General features: G+C 36.7%; 1 protein-coding gene across 25 annotated transcripts in view; it reads right to left on the bottom strand.

Annotated features, from left to right (window-relative positions):
* Nucleotides 1-16,583, bottom strand: part of MAP2 (microtubule associated protein 2) — a 297,900-nt gene that overhangs the window by 167,277 nt on the left and 114,040 nt on the right. Inside the window, exon 1 of one of the 25 annotated variants that reach the window (XM_027565953.1) lies at nt 8,223-8,244. The exons of the other annotated variants lie outside the window; for them this stretch is intronic. The gene's annotated coding sequence lies outside the window, so the exon portion shown is untranslated. Of the gene's footprint in view, nt 1-8,222; nt 8,245-16,583 lie in introns of those variants that run through there. 25 annotated transcript variants of the gene reach the window in all.

Genomic DNA, 16,583 nt, shown 5'->3' with positions numbered 1-16,583 from the left:
CTGTAAGAGAAGGATAACATTAATATGGTAACACATTAACCACCAGTATGTAGTGAAGAATACACAAACATTTATTGTGCTATTCTTTCAACCTTTCTAAAGCTGTAAAATTCAAAATAAGACGTTGAGAGGATAAAGATACTGTTTATGTTGTAAAAAGCTTACAATAAAGTGGGGGAGAAAGGTGGGTTAAAATATTTAGAGTTCAATGTCATCAGTCCTTCAATAGAGTTTCTCATAGGAACCCAGGAAAGCACAGGGCAGAATAAGCTGGATTCTAATTCCATGTCCTGAGGCCACAATTCTGACCTTTTTCTACTCTCCTGCATTGCTTCTCTCACCCTTATGCTCATCTTGAATCTTTTATTTTCACCTGCCTAATAAAAGCAGCATTGAACTTAACTTTCACCAACCAGACACATCCACAATTGGGCATCGTTTCCACTTTGGCTCAGCCTCTTCATTCTTTCTGGAGCTATTTCTCTGCTCTTCTCAGTAGCATGCTGGACACCTACCAACCTGGCGGGCTCACCATTCAATGTTATAACTTTCTGTCTTTTCATACTGTTCATGGGGTTCTCAAGGCAAGAATGCTGAAGTGGTTTGCCATTCCTTTCTCCAGTGGACCACATTTTGTCAGAACTGTCCACCATGACTCATCCATCTTGGGTGGCCCTATATGACATGGCTCATAGTTCATTAAGTTACACAAAGTTGTGATTCATGTGATCATTTTGGTTAGTTTTCTGTGATTGTGGTTTTCATTCTGTCTGCCCTCTGATGGATGCAGATAAGAGGCCTGTGCAAGCTTCCTGATGGGAAGGACTGGCTGTGGACAAAATTGGGTTTTGCTTTGGTGGGCAAGGCCATGCTCAGTAAATCTTTAATCCAATTTTCTGCTTATGAGTGGAGCTTTCTTCCCTTCTTGTAGTTTGGCCTGACAGTGGTAGGGGTAACAGTGACCTCCTCCAAAAGGATTTATGCCAGCACACCAGGCCTCCCAGGACTACTGCTGTCAATGCCTCTGAGCCCGCAGCAAGCCACTGTCAACCCACAACTCCACCAGAGACTCCTAAATACTCACAGGCAGGTCTGGCTCAGTCTCTTGTGGGGTCATTGCTCCTTTCTTCTGGGTCCTAGTACACACAAGGCTTTTTTGTGTGTGTGCACTCTCCAAGAGTCTCTGTTTCCCCAGTCCTGTGGAAGTTCTATAATCAAATCCTGCTGAACTTCAAAGTCAGATTTCCTGGGGATTTTCCGACCCTTTGTTGGATCCCCAGGTCAGGAAATTTGTCACAGGGCCTAGAACTTTCACAGCAGTATGAGTACTTCTTTGGTATAATTGTTCTCCAGTTTGTGGATCGCCCACTTGGTGGCTCTATGGTGGGGCTAATGGCAACCTCCTCCACAAGCAATTATGCCACACCTCCCATTTGCCAGTGCCTTGGTCCCTGCAGCAGGCCACTACTGACCCATGCCTCTGCAGGTGACCCTCATAAACACTCACAAGCAGTTCCGGCTCAGTCTCTTGTGGGGGTTACAGCTCCTTTCCCTGGGTCCTGGTGCACAAAGTTTTGTTTGTGCCCTTCAAGCATCAATAGTACTCATTGGAAAGACCCTGATGCTGGGAAAGATTGAGGGCAGGACGAGAAGGGGGAAACAGAGGATGAAATGGTGGGATGGCATCATCAACTCAATTGACATGAGTTTGAGCAAACTCCAGGAGATAGTGAAGGACAGGGAAGCTTGGCTTGCTGCAGTCCATAGGGTTCAAACCATCAGACCCACTGAACAACAACAAATAAAAACAGATCTAATCTAAGCTGAAGACCACTTGACTCATCCTCAGCTCCCAGACCCCTTTGGATCTAGGGCTTCTAAAGATTCAAGAACAAGGAACTCATTTTACAGACTAATTTTAGTATTTGTAAGCCCACTTGGAAGATCAGTGAAGCTCCCAGTGATGTTTGATACTGGAGTTTGATAACAGCTATGCTGGACAAGACTGTTCATGCCAGATTCACTCTTGTGTGAATTATATTCCAACTATATTTTGTTGGAATATGGCAGTTTAAATAGAAAGAAAGTATTTTCCTGCTATTTACCTTTATACTATCTGTGAAGAACTAGACAATAGTCTTCTCCTCTTACCAGATACATTCTCCCATCAGAATAACATTCTAGACTAAGTCTTAGTTTCTTAATTCTTTCAACACATTCAAGATGATGACATAAGTTACCTGATCTCATGATTAGAATTAAAAGTAGTAGAATTTAGGAATTTAGATGAACCTCAATAGTAATTCATTGAATGTATTTTGAATTAATACTGAATGTGAGAAGGTGATTTTTCAAAGGCTATGGTGTATTACTAATGTCTTTACCACATTAATTTTTTAATTAAGATTTTATTGTTTTAGAGCAGTCTTAGGTTTACAGCAAATTGAGGGGAAGCTACTGATATTTCCTATACACTTCCAGCCTCCACACAAGCACAGCCTTTCCCTGTATCCATATTCCCCATTTCCCTCTAAAGTGGTGCATCTGTTACAACTGATGAACTACAATGACACATCATAATTACCCAAAGTCCGTACTTCACATTATGGTTTGACTATTTCTGTTGTGCCTTCTATAAACTTGGACAATTATATTACGAGATGTATCTATCAGTACAGCAGCATATAGAGTATTTTCACTGCTCTGAAAGTCCTCTAAGCTCTACCTATTCAGCCCTCCTTCCTGTTTCTGCTTCCTTCCACCAACCCCTGGCTACCATTGATTTTTTAACTGTCTCCATATTTTTTAGCTTTCCAGAATGTCATCAAGTTAGAATCATACAAAGTGTGTCACCTTTTCACATTGGCTTTATTCACTTAGTAAAATGTATTTTAGATGAAGTTTTCTCTATGTCATCTCATGGCTAGATAGCTCATTTCTTTCTAGCATTGAATAATATTCCATTGACTGGGTATACCATAGTTTGTTTATTCATTTACCTACTGGAGGACATCTTGTTTGCTTCCAAGTTTTGGTAATCATGAATAAAAGCTACTATAAACACCCATATGCAAGGTTTGTGTGAACATACATTTTCAAATTCTTAGGGTTAATACCAAGGAGCATGATTACTGAATCGTTTAGTAGAAGTAATATGTTTAGTTATGTAAGAGACCTCCAAACTGCCTTCCAAAATGACCGTACCATTTTGCATTCACACCAGCAATGAATAAGAGTTCCTGTTGCTCCATACGTCCTGACCAGCATTTGGTGTTGTCAGTGTTCCAGAGTCTGACCATTCTAACAGGTGTGTAGTCATGTGTAGGGAAATCTCATTGTTGCTTTAATTTTCACTTCTCTAATGACATAAATATAGAGCATCTTTCAAAATAATTATTTACCATCTATATATCTTTTTTTGATGAGGTGTCTCTTAACGTTCTTGGCCCATTTTTAAATTGGGTTGTTTGTTTTCATATTATTGAATTTTAAGAGTTCTTTGCATATTTTGTATACCAGTCCTCTATCAGATGTATCTTTTGCAAATAGTTTCTCCAACTTTATGACTTATCTTCTCATTCTCTTAACATTCTCATTTTTAGAATAGAAGGTTTCAATTTTAATGAAATCCAGCTTATCCATTATTTCTTTTATGATCCATGTCTTTGGCATTATATCTAAAAAAGGTCACCATACCCAAGATCATCTAGGTTTTCTCCTATGATACCTAATGGGAATTTTATAATTTTGTATTTTTACTTAGGTCTGTGATATATATTTAGCCAATTTTCATAAAAGGTATAAGATCTGCATATAGATTCCTTTTTTTAGTTTGTGGCTGTCCAATTGTTCCAGCACCATTTGTTGAAAAGACTATCTTTGCTCCATTGTATTGCCTTTGCTTCTTTGTCAAAGACCAGTGACTGTATTTATGAGTGTATTTCCAGGCTTTTTATTCTGTTCTGATTGATCTGTTTGTGTATCCTTTTGCCAAAACCACAGTGTCTTAATTACTGCTGCTGCTGCTGCTGCTGCTGCTGCTGCTAAGTCGCTTCAGTCGTGTCCGAGTCTGTGCGATCCCAGAGACGGCAGCCCACCAGGCTCCCCTGTCCCTGGGATTCTCTAGGCAAGAACACTGGAGTGGGTTGCCATTTCCTTCTCCAGTGCATGAAAGTGAAAAGTGAAAGTGAAGTCGCTCAGTCGTGTCCAACTCTTCGTGACCCCATGGACTGCAGCCCACCAGGCTCCTCCATCCATGGGATTTGCCAGGCAAGAGTACTGGAGTGGGGTGCCATTGCCTTCTCCTGTTACTTTATAGTAATTCTTAAAACTGAGAAGACTTAAAAGACTTAAAGAAGACTTAAAACTCTCCAACTTTGTTAGTCTTCTTCAATATTGTGTTGGGTATTCTGGGCTTTTTGCTTCTCCATACAAACTTTAGAATAGAATCAATTTGTCAATATCCACAAGGTAACTTGCTAGAATTTAGATTAGAATTACATTGAATTTATAGCTCAGTTTGGGAAGAACTGACATCTTGACAATATTCAGTCTTCCTATTCAAGAATATGGAATATCTTTCCATTTATTTACTTCTTTGATATGTTTGATCAGAGTTTTGTAGTTTTCCTCATATAGATCTTGTGCACATTCTGCTAGGTGTACATCTATTTCATTGTTTTTTTGAATGGCAATGTAAATGGTATTGTGTTTTTAATTTCAAATTCTACTTGTTCAACAGACTTTTGTCAATCTTGTATCTTGTAACCTTGCTATAATCACTTAACTAGCACAGGAATTTTTTGTCAATTCTAATATAATGACTAACCTTGTATTTCCCTTAGAAGAATAATGAGCATTAATGTTTACATTCATTAAAGTTTACATTACATTACATTCTTGTTTTATTTTCTTTTGAATTGCTTAACAATTAAAAGAAAATCAGCAATTAGAGGTATCATTTTTTAGATGTGGTTTATAAGACAGTCACATTTTAGAATTTTTAGAGAGTAGATTAGAACATTTCTGGGTTTAATATGCCAGTACTGACTGTAGTGGTTGTATGCTGGGTTATTGCTAACTGAAAGGGTTCTTTCCATGTTGATTGTTTCTTCCACTGTGTGTTTCTATTTTTTTTTAATAAGCCAGATTATGTTGCTGTGTGTGTGTGTGTGTGTGTGTGTGTGTGTGTGTGTGTGTGTGTAAAGTGTATCAGGCCAAGATCTGGCATTATTTTTCAGTCCCTGTGTTCTTCTCTAAGCAGTAGAGGGAAGAATTGTTGCCCTTACTGTGTGCCAGACACTGTGCTCGGCACTTTACAAGGCTTACATAACACACATTTAGCAGACAGGTACTATATTATCTCCATTTCATAAGTATTGAAACTGAAGCAGAGAAAATAATTTGCTCCCCCAAACGATAAACAGAATCGCAAATCATCAAAAGAAAGAATACTTTAAAACACCATTCTCTTCCCAACTTATCCTAAAGCAGAAAATCTTTCCCAAAACTAAACTGTTAATAGGATAAGAACACAGCTGCTAAACCCTCTCTGCTTATGACTGACATGCTCTACAAACTACAGAAGTTAAGAATGTGACTAGATTTTTAAATTTATTCTTGAATGAAGAACAGGAGTGGAATATCAGCCTTCCCCAGTTTATGAAAAATATTAGATATTACTTGGGTTTCCTGGTAGCCCACAGAAATTTATTTAACTCAATGTGGTTGAACCACAGTACAAAACTGAGATGCGAGTACTTTTCAGGAACACTATGCAGAACACTAATTGCTTCACAGACGCTGAATGGACGAATGAAAGAATTGAACTGTAAAGTGAAGAATTAAAGCTGAATTTCTGTTTTGATCCCTTTATATTGAAAATTTACATGTAAGTGTCATCTTTATCAGAAAATGAGAACTTTTCCTCCAGTACTCTATGTTCTCAATTATCTCCAGCCCAACTACAAGCCTTGACATCAATAAAGAACCCCATTCATCACATCTTTCCACTCTCGTAGAATTTTCCATGATACAAAACTGTTTCCATTTCAGACTCCACTGAAACTCATCCCCACATCAGATTCTACTTCAACTTTTGAAACAAATAAACCAATAACTAAATTGAATGCACATCTGCTAGCATATGAGCTTTCTCAGAATATATGCATTTATAAAGGGAAATAAATCCTTGTCTATCAAATGAACACCTCTGGAGTTCTAGGCAGTAATACAGATTCAAACAAAACAAGACATAAGACCATAAAATTAAGGATAATCATGATTGCAGTGGGCAGTGAGCACTCTCCTATAAAAATCATCTGTTATTTTCTAGTTATTTAGTTAGACACCCTGTGAATCAAGACTATATAATTATATTTATTCACTCAAAGGTTAACCTTAAATTCTTTCTGAAACACTGAATCCTTTCTGAAACAAGGCAGAGAAACAAGCAAATCAATGAATAAATGTGTGCATGTGTGCATGTCTGTGTGTGTGTACAGACTGACATCCCTTTGTAGTTCAGTGCCTCCATAAGATTTACCAGGGGCATCCAAAGCAAACAGTCCTGACCTTCTAAATAAAATTCATCAAGCAAATATCAAATACATTTCTGAATTGTGTGTATGTATGTGTATTCACCCATCATGCGCTCAGTACTGTCCGACTCTTTTGTGACACCATCGACTGCAGCACACCAGGCTCCTCTGTCCAGGGGATTTCCCAGGCAAGCATACCAGAGTGGGTTGCCATTTCCTTCTCCAGGAGATCTTCCTAACTCAGGGATCAAACCCTCATCTTACGTATTTGCAGGCAGATTCTTTAACACTGAGTCACCAGGGAAGCCCTACTAACTCTCAGAAGTTTGAGATTCTTCCTCCTTTTGGCATAACTTTCACACTTCATTAGGCAGTGGTAACATTCCCAAATACCTCAGTTTGGGATGAGGACCAATTAATTAAATGTAGTAGGGACAGTCCAAAAATAAGAGAGGCACAAAAATAGGGGGAAAAATTACTTGAAATAACCAGTTAGACTTCAACTGAGCAGCTGCTCCAATTCCTGCCCTCACGAGTTTAGGTGGTGGTAGTCATAAAAGCAACAGTCATTGACACCTGAACATCGATGTGCTGTTTACCAAGTATTTTTCTGCATCATATCTCTTACATTCTCCATGAGAATCTTGTAAAGGTGCTGGGCCCAGGGATTGTTTTATTCCCATATATACATTCATAAACTCAAGCATCTGATTTTTGGAGAGGCAAAAGCAGGATCTGTGTTTCATTATTCCCAGTAATGGGCTTTTCTCACTATACCACTCTACCTCTTAAAAATAAATGTGTGTGTTTTATTAATATTTTCGTTCTGTTTTGTGATGACTCAGTTCTCTCAAATAGTGTTTTTTAGATTCTCAAAAAATCCTGCAAGTGAAAGTGATCTTAATTTTAGTTAATGTTAAAAGTCAGGATTTGAAAGCAAGTTTTAAGCATAACACATAGGACTTTTAAAAGAAGAAATTATATAGGAAAAGGAAATGATACTGACACACAACTGCAAAAAGGGTTAGAAACATCAGATTGCGTACTTTAAACTCTGATGTTATTAAGAGCACAAATTCACATTATTTAAATATATTATGTTCCTGGCACTGTGCTAAGTCTGTCTCTAAACCCCAATGTTAAAAATAGAAGTAGATGGAATGAAGGCAGGAAGTCGTTATAAGTAAAGGTTCCAAGTGGCTGGAAAGACCATTTTGTTCAAAACAGGGGAGGGATTGACAACTTTACAGTAAATTAGGAACAGTGAAAAGAGCTAAGGCTTGTCTATAATTAAACCTAATTTTATTATAGGCATTTTTATTTATAAAAGTTCCTCTCCACAATTTTTACAGCACAGAAAAAAAATTAGAATACATGCTCTTAATAAACACTTATGCAACCTTTCTGCCTGGCAGAAACTTCACATGCCATCATTCCATAACAGAAATAATTCATTAAATCAAAAAGTCTATTTATTCACGTTGAGTCGTTTAATCTTTCTGGCTGTAATGATGTATGAGTGATGCATGTCTTTGGAAGCAGTCTTAAGTTTAAAATTGAGTTCTGTTATTTGCTAGTTGTAAACCACTCAGGAAATTAAGTAGCCTAGGCTCAATAAATACTTCATAAGACCAATATGTGAAATAAATAATTTGATGTATATAAAATAAAAGCACATCATACCATCCAAATAAAGGTAGCTCCCTTTCTTAAACTGGTCACACCATACTCTGGTTTTCCTAAAAAGGAAATGACTTATGAGTTCCACAGTGAGAGCTGTTCAGTGCCTGTAACTTGCTCAAAACATAAGTGCTTCCTCTACCAGACTGCCAGTCTTGAAGATGGAAATTCTTACTTACATCAGAATAGAAAATCTTGAAAATAAATATCATTATGCATTTTACCTACATTAACTCCGCATATAATGAAATTACCAAAATGTTTTCTAAAACAGAACAGGTAAGTTCTATGCAAGGACACGATAAGCACATTTAAAACACTTGAATGATTATGAAATTCACCTTAGTGAGTAAATACAGTCAGCTGCCAGAATTAATAATGCAATATAAAAGGAAGTTTTTAAAATACATTATTTTATGTATGCCACTTTTAAAAGGAATGAAATGACAGTTGATAGTTGAAACTAGTAAGACTGGTTGATCCAAAATAAAGACTGAGAAAGAGGTGGACCACCAAGATGACACATTTTCTTATTTGATGATGCTTTCTAACAGATACTCATACCACCGTCCGTTTCTATCTAATAATAAGCAAGCTTTTCTTCTTTGTAGGCCTCAATTTTCCATTAATAAAAAGGATGGATTGAATGTTTTTCTCTCTAGCCCTTTAACTTTGTACCCAATCAAACCTTTATTCCCTATGCCAGTAGAGTTAGTGGCATGATGACATGAAATCCTTTACAGGATGTCCTTTATGGTGTTTGAAAACGGACAGCATCAGCATCATATATCTTCTTCTGATTGTTTTGCTTAGAACAAAACTGAACTGAGGATGCGACAAGAAGTAATATGAGAAGGGTTCAGGGTGACCTTCTCAGTGTAACTAGGAACCTACATTAAATCCTACATTAAAATCCCTGATGCAAGTTATATATACAATCTAGCATTCATTTTGAGGGAATTGAGATGACTAAACTTAGTGAAGTTTTATTACTTAATTATATTAAATTAAGCAAAGTACATTATGAGAACTGTGACAGGTAGGAAGTGTTTCCAGAAATATTTTATCCATGACAAAACCAGTTCTATTCTTGGGTCTTCTGAATGTTGCAACTGTTACAGCCTTTAGTTAACTGAAATAACTAATCTTGATTATTTATTAATCATCTAGAAATTGTATCTTGCAACATTTCCTAAAGGTTCTAGCGATGTCTGGTTAACTCTGGTTTAGAAATGAAGAAATACTCTCCAGGAGTCTGTTTCACATTCATCATCAGTATTCAGAAGTATTGCTTCAGGTTCAGAGAAAATGTCAAATACAGCAATTAGTATCAGAGAGATGATACAGTTTTGTGAAAGGGATATGGAATAACCTTCTGATTTCTTTGAATCCTTCAATTAACTTTTTAACTAGACCTAATAATACATTTTTTAAAAATATTATTTATTTTTTTATTTTTGGCTATGCTGGGTCCTCATCGCTTTGCTTGCTTTCTCTAGTTGCAGTGGTGGGTGAGAGTGCTTCTCTTCTTGTAGAGCAGGGCTCTAGGGTGCACAAGCTCAGTAGTTGTGGCACAGGGGCTTAGTTGCCTCAAGGAATGTGGGGTTTTCCTGGAGCAGAGATCGAACCTGTGTCTTAAACCACTGGACCACCAAGAAGCACCCCCTAATAATATATTTTAATACAGCACTCATAACAGTCTACTGCTGAAATTTAGAATTAATATACTTTATAAAGCAGGATGTATTTTATTGCTATAATCGTAAACATATGGACTCCCTGCACATTTCTTTTTCCATCAAACAGATCCTGTGAACAGCTTTAATGTTTTCAGTACAGTTTGATAGTCTCAGAGGAAAAGAGGGAGACAAAGGGTGTTGTTTTTAAATCTGGCATTTTATTAAATATCTTATTCCAACAGTAATCATGTTTTAAGTGTTTCTGATGTAAAATAAAACTTGACTAATTGACTGCTATAGCTTCCACCAGAATTGATAATGACAAAATTAACCAAATGTTTGCTTCCTTTCTCTAAACCATCAAAAAATCCCTTTTAAAAATATTGTGGAACAATATACAAACAGATTATGTAGGAACTTTGTGTTATAAAGAATCACTGTTTTCCAGTATTTGAAGCAGCAGAGAATCAAAAGTTATTAAAAAGTAGCCAGGTAGACTTCTCTACATAATGTCAGTGGGTAAAATATGTAATTCAGATTAGCCTGGCTTTGTTCACTACCAGTCGCAAAAATGTGTAAAACCTGTAGTTCCCAGAGGGTCAGAAAGAGAAGCTCAGTAAACTGAAGCTGCTTTTAAAGTGTTTAACAAGGCAGAAACTGGAACGGATGTGCCACAAACCAATATCCATTACCACAAAGTGATTGCTAAATTTTCTTGTAAAATAGCTCTCAGCTGGCCTATTCAGCCTCGTCCTGATATAGCTAAAAAGAGCATCCAACTTGTGATTGTTACCATGAAAATAAGCAAGCAAAATATACAGTAGCTGTAGAGAAGAAAACAATATGCTTCAAGAAGTTTTCTGACAGATTTAAATCTATATCAGTTTCTTTAAAGGTCTAAGAAATAGAAGTATCTCTTCATGAAGGATTTTTTTCAGACATTCAGTATACAGATATACTATAATATATACTATATGTTTCTAATTATCACTTGAAAATAATTAGAATTGACTTCCAAGAATAATAACACAGTTCTAGAGAGAATTTTAATGAACACCTGATTGATTAATGGAGGGGTACAGCTTGGTAAGGTAGAAGCCACCAGAGTTAACTAACACTTCTCTACAGCTAATTGTGAGACTTATACAGGGCTGTTTTAGGGACAAGACTGGTTTTTTCACTAACCAAAGAGAGGTACTATAGACATTCTCCATTGTTTACTCAATAGCCAATTCCCTTGGCCAGTGATTGGTTGGGTTGAAGAGATGGCCCAGTTCTGGCTAATAATATACAGAAGAAAAGTTCTTAGAAACAGCCTTTTATTAAAACAAATGTTGGGACAGAGAATGCCTTTTTACCATACTTTTTTCCTGCCTGGAATATAAATATGATACTTAAAGGTGTAGCAGCCATCTTGTGACTGTGAGGTAAAAAATAGGACTAAAAAAAGTGAACATCCTAAAAATATAAATATGGAAAAAGATACAAAGACACTGGATATCTAATGGTATCATTGAAAAATTGATTTCATTTTTGACTAACATATTTTTGTACTTTTATGACATTTTATACTTTTTTTATGACATCTGAAAAAGCTTCTCCCTGGATTTGCCAAATGATTCATAAATTCATGTGTGAATCAAGCCAAGAGCATAAGTTCTGTTATTTGTTTAGCAAAGAAAAAATATAGAAAGGAAACAGAAGGTCTGGTGAACAGCAGGAAGAGGACAAAGTTTAAAATGCAACTTATTCGTGACAGGTCATCATCTTAATTGTCCCTCTGAGCACAAGTTCACTGAACCTAGATAAAAATACAAGGTTTGTGGAACTCCTCATGTTCCCCACCAAAGCTAAGTGCTTTGTTCCTTGTAGGGCTGCCTTAGAAGTTTTTATTACAATAACGTATATTTGGTTAATCTACTCAGGAAATATTTTCCTACTGATGCTTGGATCCTAAAGCTTAATTTAGTGTGGAATAATTTACATGACTAGATGAACTGAAGCAATCAGGACACTCTGTGTCCAGATAATGAACAGCAGTCAATTTATTTCTGGTGCTTTATTGCGAAAAGCACTATATAAAGCTTCATTGTTTGAGTGGGAAAAAAATGGAAAAGGAGAAGTCTTGTGCTCTTCTTTCTTTCCTTTCTTCCATTGAAGATTGTTGCACAATGAATATCATTTTTGGTAAAAAGACTGACTATATTCTAATATTAAAAATGTGAAAGAATTCTAGCCTTCAAGCACAGTCACAAATTTGTTTATATGCAATATGACAAACATTTAATAATAGCAATAATGGAAATTACAGCAACAATTAATCCTTATTTTAACATCACTGTGCTAAGTAACATGGATTTTTTTTTATTACTGAGATATAATAGAATTTCCTATGTAATCCTTATTCATGCAACCACTATGAGCTCAGTGGTTTTATTTTTCCTTTATGATAGAGTGAACTCAGGCACAGAGGAGTTAGATAATATGCTCAAAGACACACAGCAAAGTGATATAACAGGAATACAAACCCAGCTGATGTAATTCTAGAACCTTCAACATTAATATGAAATATAGTTATTTTTACTAAAAACATCATTTTTTTTCCTTCTTTAGATCTTTTTTTTTTTTTTTTTTTTCTTCTTTAGATCTTTTAAGCTTCCCTGGTGGCTCAGTTGGTAAAGAATCCACCTGCAATACCAGAGACCTGGGTTCAATCCCTGAGTTGGGAAGATCCCCTGGAGAAGGGAAGGAAAATCTGCTGGTATTTTAAGCATTGCTGTCACTTGAGTGACTGACTATTTGGAACTCATTTACCTTGAAAGTAGTGATAACTACAAAGTTATACGAACTTAAGGAGTAGAGGAGGTGGTTTGGGGACTTTTAAATTGGCAGGGCAAACATACTATTTTTAATTCAAATGAATCATTTGTTGGTTTTCTTCTTGCATGGAGTGGCTATCTGAAAAGATCAGGTGGGGAGCAGTGGAAAGCCGAAGCCCCTTCCGTACAATCACTCCGAAGCTACTTCTGCTCAGGGGTCATGATTCTGAGAGCATTATCTCTCCACACAACCCTTGCACCAGCCAACATGACTATCTTAGAAAGAGAGGATGATTTATGCTAGTTTATAATATCCAAAATAAAAACATAATTATTGGCTGAAAAGATACAAGGTATGCTCCACACTTGAAGCATTCTCTTGGCTACTTGACTATTTAAACACATAATTTCACACTTTCATCAATCTTCCTATTTTACTCAAAGACAAAATTAGCAAAAAGTGAAAAAAAGTTTTAGTTATTTGAGTCTTCTAAAATCTGGATGCCTTCAATCTTTCCTTGTGGGAAAAATGATGTCTCCGCTTTTTAATATGCTGTCTAGGTTCGTCATACCTTTTCTTCCAAGGAGCAAGAGTCTTAATTTTGTGGCTGCAGTCACCATCCACGGTGATTTTGGAGCCTAAGAAAATGAAATCTGTCACTGGGTCCACTTTTTCCCCATCTATTTGTATGAAGTGATGGGACCGGCTGCCATGATCTTTTTTGAATGTTGAGTTTTAAGCCAGTTTTTTCACTTTCCTCTTTCACCTTCATCAAGAGGCTCTTTAGTTTCTCTTCACTTTCTGCTATTAAAGTGTTCTATGTGGCCATCTGGCAACCCACTCCGGTACTCTTGCCTGGAAAATCCCATGGACAGAGAAGCCTGGTAGGCTGTAGTCCATGGGGTCGCTAAGAGTCGGGCACAACTGAGCGACTTCACTTTCACTTTTCACTTTCACGCACTGGAGAAGGAAATGGCAACCCACTCCAGTGTTCTTGCCTGGAGAACCCCAGGGATGGCGGAGCCTGGTGGGCTGCCGTCTATGGGGTCACACAGAGTCGGACACGACTGAAGCGACTTAGCAGCAGCAGCAGCAGCAGCAGCATGTGGCCATCAAGTGTTATATGTGGATTTAATTCAATATCATTCATTTTCTCACATTCAACCCACAATTAATATTACATAACTATGCAGCTTTGATGTTACAAAAAAATTCTGGACTTCACCTATTTTTCTTAATTAGGTGTTCAAATTATAACCAAAAAAATTACATGTGCACCAAATTATGTGTTATAAACAGGCAATAAGATAAGTTTTAATTTGATTTTTCTTATCATCGCTTACTTCGGTGGGAGAAAGTCATGCTTCACTATATAGAAAACAAACCCTCAGGTTAATAGAACACTAGCCGTGAGACCTGACTAACAATGTTTCAATACCCTCAGCTGCAATATTACCATAATACTGTTGTCACTAGGGCAACTGATTAATATTTATTCAATGCCCTACAGTCTGAAAATAAGAAGAAAACAAAACAGCATTAAGAAATAATCATTACTTGGCTCTTGTATTTTACTAGATCTCTGATTTAGAGAGCCAATATTAGGGCTCTGCGTAATATTTACAAAAGTGGCTATCTTTCCAAAAATGGCTTTCTTCTACAGTAGGATTCTATAGGACAGAATCTATTAAATCATTAAGACAGACAGATAGTTAAGTGTAAATTAAGGTTCAGTAATTTGCAGGAAACTCACAACTACCTTCAGTAGTTGGTAGAGTATAAATAACCTAACTTAAATGTGTAAAATAATGTAAACACTGCCACATTCCCCCTACTCACCCAAAAAAGAAGTCTTACCATTATCCCACAGCTGAAATCCTCCTTAAAAAATTAACAGCAGTGTTTTTCTTCAAAAAGTGACAAAAATAGCTTGGGTTTTACTTTATTTGCACTTTCCACTGCTCATGTTCTAACAGTTGAATTAACAGTAAAATGGCCAGAAAAAGAATATTCTTATTTTAAAGAAGTTGATGCAGGGCCTTCCCTGGCAGTCCAGTGGTCAAGACTCTGTGCTTCTGCTGCAGGTGGCAGAGGTACCAATTCTGGGTCAGGGAACAAAGATCCTGCAAGCCACACAGCAAAAAATATCAAATAAAATCAAAATAAAAAGGCTGATGCAGTCTGGATACTGCCTATTCAAGTCCTGAAAAACCAAATACTTGCTACAAATGTATTTTCATGTACATATAATATTTGCTACTATTTCCATACAAATATTGGTAGTTTGCTAACTACCCAGAACTAAATCACATGGTTGAGTTGTCGTTGTTTAGTCACTAAGTCATGTCTGACTCCTGGTGGACTGCAGCCATCATGCTCCTCTGTTCATGGGATTTCCCAGGCAAGAATACAGGAGTGGGCTGCTGTTTCCTTTTCCGGGGATCTTCCTGATCCAGGGATTGAACGCACATCTCCTGCTTGGCAGGTGGATTCTTTACCACTGAGACACATGGGAAGCATATCTTTTGAAACTGGATGAAGAATCTAGGGTGAGGAGTCCACGATTGTGATTTCACTCCTCTACTTTCTCCCACAAATTCAACAAGCAAATAATAGCTAATATATTATACATCAGTGTTTAATGAGTGCTAGTACTTTACATAGGTTATCTCTTTTAATTCTCAGAAAATATCTATGATGAAGAATTCATTCCCCTTTTAAAGAAGAACTATGGCTTCAGAAGTAAATGACTTGCTCAGGGTTCTACCCTCTATGTTAGTTAGCCTGATAGTGATATGGGAACATAGAGAACATCAACAGAAGACAGAAGAAGGAACCAGCTTCAAAAGACAGACATAAAACAATGACTATTGTAAAGGTTTCTATGAATAAAATCATCCCACATACAGCCCTCCCCTCCATAGACAAAGTGAAAAAGTCTTGCTTTTCCTTCCCCACTGCCATAAAGATCCCTCTCACTGACATTTTGTTATTCTTGTCATTTTTAAGATCACCTTGATACTGTTGCGGTGGAGGAAAAGAAAAAAAGAGGAGGGAGGGAGGGAGAGAGAGAAAAAAAGAACTGAAGGAAGGAAGAGAAAAAAGAAAAACAATAAAGGAAAGGAAGGTTACAAAAAGATTCAAATAGGATGAAAGCTCTTAGAGAAGGATAACTTAAATATTTATGACACAATTATTATTTTTAACTAACTACAAAATAAAATCTGATACCATATTTTCATGTGGCTTTATAGTCAAGATTTCAGTGATTTGTTTTCTACAAGGAGATGTATTGAGAGGGAAAATGTATTGTTCTAAACTGCCCTTAAGGTCTTACCCTGTGGTTCAAGAATCTCCCTGAAATACAGGAGACACAGGTTCAATCCCTGGGTTGGGAAGATCCCCTGGAGGAGGAAATGTCAACCCACTCCAGTATTCTTGCCTGGAGAATCCCATGAACAGAGGAGCCTGGAGGGCTACAGTCCATAGGGTCACAAAGAGTCACAAACATGACTGAATTAGCTTAATACCCACTCATGCAAACTGTCCTGAAAATCTTTAAAACATGAGTGGCATCTAAAGAACATTTAAAACAGAGAAACATTTAAAATAGACAAACAGATACAAAAGAGTTTTAAATGTTTTCCAAATGTTATTTTATCCACTATGTTAGTTAAGGTAGCATTGATCATGTACAGAGAAGAGTTGTATTCTAAGAACATTTGTGAATCCTATATCCCATTATATGTTTATGTCTACCACCAAATGGGATATGCTACAATTGTATTTAATTAAATGATAATTACATTGTATTTTTATTTTTACTGAATAGATTTTGTTATATCTATGACTTACAGACATTAGA

This window comes from Bos indicus x Bos taurus, chromosome 2, assembly GCF_003369695.1.
Source record: "Bos indicus x Bos taurus breed Angus x Brahman F1 hybrid chromosome 2, Bos_hybrid_MaternalHap_v2.0, whole genome shotgun sequence".
NCBI lineage: Eukaryota > Metazoa > Chordata > Mammalia > Artiodactyla > Bovidae > Bos > Bos indicus x Bos taurus.
The sequence above is the reverse complement of the archived record's forward strand: the minus strand, read 5'-3'. Positions and strand labels throughout refer to the sequence as shown.